This window comes from Carassius auratus, unplaced genomic scaffold, assembly GCF_003368295.1.
Source record: "Carassius auratus strain Wakin unplaced genomic scaffold, ASM336829v1 scaf_tig00039702, whole genome shotgun sequence".
Taxonomy (NCBI): Eukaryota; Metazoa; Chordata; class Actinopteri; order Cypriniformes; family Cyprinidae; genus Carassius; species Carassius auratus.
Window position 1 is genome coordinate 17,501 of NW_020526533.1, and position 5,000 is coordinate 22,500.

General features: G+C 34.8%; 1 long non-coding RNA gene and 1 other non-coding gene across 2 annotated transcripts in view; one reads left to right on the forward strand and one right to left on the reverse strand.

Annotated features, from left to right (window-relative positions):
- The window catches only part of trnak-uuu (transfer RNA lysine (anticodon UUU)), a 73-nt gene extending 72 nt beyond the window's left edge, over position 1 (forward strand). The window contains exon 1 of the tRNA in view: position 1. This exon is cut by the window's left edge and continues 72 nt beyond it. This is a non-coding gene — a tRNA (tRNA-Lys).
- Positions 2–2,219: 2,218 nt separating this feature from the next.
- On the reverse strand, positions 2,220–4,948 carry LOC113084076 (uncharacterized). Its single transcript, XR_003283558.1, has 3 exons — positions 4,723–4,948; positions 3,927–4,004; positions 2,220–2,944 (listed from the first exon to the last, which is right to left on the reverse strand). It is a non-coding gene; the product is annotated as an uncharacterized LOC113084076 (long non-coding RNA).
- Between the last annotated feature and the right edge of the window lie 52 nt (positions 4,949–5,000).

The following is a 5,000-nucleotide window of genomic DNA, read 5'->3' on the forward strand; positions in this document are numbered from 1 at the left end:
GAAGCTCTTTCTTTGGCCTCACCTTGCTATCACTACGGTCCATCTCTTCTGCTGACTCTGTACTGGAACGGTGTTCCTTCCTGCTCCCGGTGATCAGGGGATCTCCCTTGTGGTTAGTGACAAATGAACAAGGCAAAAAAACACATAAAGAACAATGGTGCCTGGACTTTTTGAGAACCGGAGCTTGTAGCCTAGAATTTTTCTTTGTAAATTATGTGAAAATCATCTTGTTTACTCACTTACAGAAAACAATACATTGATTAAAATTTTCTAAGACACTTTTTGTTGGTAAAAGTCATATGCGAGTAGGCGTCAACTATCATGAATATCATTGTGATTTACACCTGAGAAGACAAAGCCCTGCATAATGAGCTGCATAAAGAGCCGCTCAGTCAGCTGTTGTCACTGAGAGGGAGGTGTTACAAGAAAGAACTTGAGAACAAAATAAATGTATATAATTTTAAGTTTGGAGTTTATTTAGAATATATTTAATTATTTATCCCACAACATAATTTAATATGGGGGAGCAGTTAAACAGTTTATTAGGAACAATCAAAGCTGACTTTCAAACTAACTTTATTTTTGCATTATTACTCCAGTCACACAATCCTTAAGAAATCCTTTTAACAATCTGAATTTCTAAAAAAAAAAAAAAAAAAACATTTATTGTTATCATTATTATTAATGTTGAAAATAGCTGAGAATATTTTTCATGTTTTTTAGGGTGGTTAATAAAAAGAACACCATTTTTTGTTACATTTGTTACAGTTACATGTATTTGTTACATTTATATTATTTACATCAAGCTTTTGAGTGGTATAGTTTTGTATATTGTTATTGAAACTTCATAATATTTAACTTAATTATACATTTAGTCAAGAATTATAGTTTGGAAAAAGTCTAACTAGTAAAATGTTTAGACGTTATGTGAAAACTAGTACAAGTATATAAATAAATATAAAGAGACTTACTCATGTTTATGATCTCTGCTGAATAAAGTGCTTCATTCTTTTTTTTCTGAGGAAATCCATTTCTCAAATCCTCAACCACGTCACATGTTTTTGGGGTGAATTATGTGTTATTCCTCTCATCGCGAAGCAAACAGTAAAATAAAAGCACTTGAACAACAGTCTGGCTGCTTTTTCTTCTGTGTGGGCGTATTCAAGCCGCGCTTCAGTTTGAATCTGAATAGAGCGTTCAGCGCGGGGGCGTGGTCACATTAGATATAATGAAGGGAGACGTGAAAAAAGGACATCGCCTTGTTTTCATATAGATTACTTTATCACAGAATTTTTTTGTTTTCGGCAGCACTTGTTTAGTTTAAAAGTAGAAATGTCAAGCTTTCTATAGATATCTCTCTCATGTCTCTTCGTTGAGTATTCACAGAGTTAGAGGTTCATTTTAATGACGTGTTTGTAAATGAAGATCAGCGCAGACAAAGGCTGCAGACAGCACATCTTTTTTGTTATCTTTATTTTATAAGTGCACAAAGTTTTGTTGTTATTATGTCTGTATCCAAAAAAGGAAACCCTTTATTCGGTTACAGTCAGCTTGCTGACTGAGCTGGGTTGTTTGCAAGTAGGTCAGGCAGCAGTGTTGCACACAAACTGAGCAGAAGTTGGTCTGTTCTTGTAGTCGTGGCCGAGTGGTTAAGGCGATGGACTAGAAATCCATTGGGGTCTCCCCGCGGCCAGCCGCGAATAGTTGTCATGCGCTGACAGCCAATCAGACTGCAGCAGCTGGCCAAAGAGCGGAAATTACATCACAGCCAATCAGATTTTTTCATGCATTCATTTGGACCGGGGTTCGAATCCCACTCACACAGGTCTAAACTATTATTAAACTCAGCTTTATGCTTTTTAATAAATAAAAAAAATCTAACATTTAACAACATCTTACAGCTACAAAGTTTTTGAAATTTATGTCTTTCCTTTTTGGATTACAAAGCAAAGGATTATATAAAATAAACACAGTAAAATAATGCTAGTATACATTACATGATTATATAAAAACACAAATGGTTATATTAAATTACTTTTCAAATGTAAATTGAAGAAAATTTAATTTAACTGAGTAATATTCAAGTACTGAGTGAAAATTGATTGATGGAATAATGTAAGTCACACTTAAGATAACTGATCAAGTAAGAGTTTTCAAAACCATAGACACTGTAAAATATTAGTCATACGAAGTGGAAACAGCACTCGTGAAGCAATTTGTATTTTTCAGTTGTGTTTATTAAATGCTTTTAGCACCTTTTAAGATCAAGCCAAAATAATTAAATAGAAAAAAGAATTCTGACAATATAAATAGATATTACAATCTCACACTGAAAAATTAAAATATACAGTATATACATGAGTTAAATATTGCTAAATAAGCTGCAAATTAATATCTCGTATTTTTCTTTAGACTCTTTCCAGGTCACCTCTTTCTCAATGCCCTGATGTTGGTAAATAAAGAAGACTTTAGCTTTACTTTTTTTCAAAAACTTTTTTGAACTTATTTCAGGATAGCCTGTGTGTGTGTGTGTGTGTGAGTACTGTTTGGATCCTGGCTAAGTTCCATTTCACAAAATCTGCACAAGTGAACAACGTGTTCATCTCCAGGCCTTTCGTGTTTTTGCAGTCCCGTTTCTTTGTGTCCTTCAGTTCAGTCTAAAGTGCTCCATTTCCATAAAGTCTTGGAATGACATCCTGGTGTTTACTTCTCTGCAGTCGTGTTTAATGAAGAACTGGTGTTCAGCAGTGTGGTCAGGTGCTTGACATAATGTGACGTGTAGTTTTGTGGTCATATGGAGCGTGCTGTTAGGATGTCTTCCTGTGGTGTTTATTAAGCACGTTGTCGATAGGCTCAGCGTTCGCTGTCCAGTACAAACACCCTGTCAGCAGTCTTCACAGGTCAGGTACGGCCAGCACATGCAGAGGTGACATACATGTAGCTCCTATACAGAGGGGAAACATGTGATCAATTTACACATCATGAACATTCAGAGTGAGGCTCCACATGAGACCCATGAGATGAGGACAGCAAGGACACAGACAGAGAACCAGTGGGGTCTACAACAAGCTGAATATTGAGTTTAATGTGTAAGGAAACAGAGTTTCTTCAGGTTTATGAAGGTGAAGTTAAGACCTTTTTAAAACCAAGCAAATCAAATTTGAGGAACAAATGAGGAAAAACACAAATATGTTCTGTAAATGGAAATGTCTGGATAGTAGTATTAACTTCAGAGTTTGAAAACACAACTTCCAACAGATATTCATAATTTAATTTGACAGAAACACACTGAAAGCCTCTGCTCCCAGACACTACAACATTTCATATGTTACTGTACGTTCAGATCATGCTGCAAAATCATGCTGCCTTGTTTTCCAGTGAAAATGCATAAATATTATTAAATAAAGATACATTTACTGGAGATACAAAATTACATGAAATACAAAGACTTGTTTGAAAGAATTGTGTGATTATAACAAGAAGTAATATCTGCCATTTAGGGAAAAAAAGTCACCTAAATTCAAAGAAAAGTTATAGTAAATCATTGACAAATATTTTTTTATTGTTTTAAGTGTAAACTAAGGAGCCCCGCACATGACATGCAAGAAAAAAATAAATAAATTGTGTGCATGCTTTACTAATTTGCTGGCAATAGTAAATCGAGGGAACGCTATAGTAATCGTGTGCACGTTTTAGTACATTGAGGGAATGAATTAGTAAATCATACACACGTTTTAGCCTTATATTTTTTCCTGCATGTCATGTGCGAGGCTCCTTAGTAAACTCATTTAATTAGTGTTACATTTTTCAAGACTTCATTTTACATTTGCATCATAAATTACATATTGATTGAAAGATATCTGCACTGCATTCATTCCTTTCAAACTTTCTCTTGTGTGTTTGTTGTTAATGAGTTAAATATTCACCTGTCTCTGACTGAAGATCTGCTCGGGTCCCAGGAAAAGATGACAGCAAAGACACAATCAGTGAAGAAGCAGTGCTCTCTGAAAGAACAACAACAATATAGCAATATTAAAAAAAGGAATAATTATAACTATATTACAGACACAAACACACACACTCACACACATAAATAATACTTAAATTGAAGCACATAATATTATATATATATATATATATATATATAGATATATATATATATATATATATGTGTGTGTGTGTGTGTGTGTGTGTGTCTGTGTGTTTGTAAGCATTGGGACTGTATGATATTCACAAATAAAAGTTTTTAAATCCTGTAAGATTGTATTCAGTTTAATTGTAAAACTATAGTAATCTTGCTGTTCTTGGCAGACTGATATTCATTTAAAGTCTCATGACTGTCCTGTAAATATAATGCCAATTCAATAACAACAATAGTACATTTATTGTTGTGATTCTACTAAAATAACATGGCTAAATCATGGTTACTATAGTAAAACCATAGTCAGAAAACATTTCTGAACTGTGGAATACATGTAATCTCATCACAAAAGTGAAAATAACGTTTACTTCATTCATAATTCAAATTGTAAACAGATGACATGTTAATGATGACAAACAATACACAGAAACGTAAATCATGGCTATGTTCATTCATAATTTGCAAACAAATATATCTAGGCTGAACTATAGTAAACCGTTTAGAAACGAGCAAAGTTTACCAACGTGATTTCATCATTAACGGTAACGAAACGTCAGCTGATATCACGTAAAGTATCTTACCTTTGATAGACGCTTGAGAATGCGTTGAATTTAACAACGGAGGCGATCGCTGTTGTGTGTTTTCTTCTTCTCCTTCTTCTGCGAATTCAAACTTCCCGCGGTGCCCAAAACCGGAAGAGCGCCACGAGAGCGCTAGCGGCCGAAAGTATATTACATCCGTAGTGGTTTAGCACTACCATTGAGAATGAATGGGAAACGGTTTAGGGCCGTTTAGCTAAACAATTCAAGGCCGCGCCCCGCGCAGGTTCGAATCCTGCCGACTACGCTGTTTGCTGAAG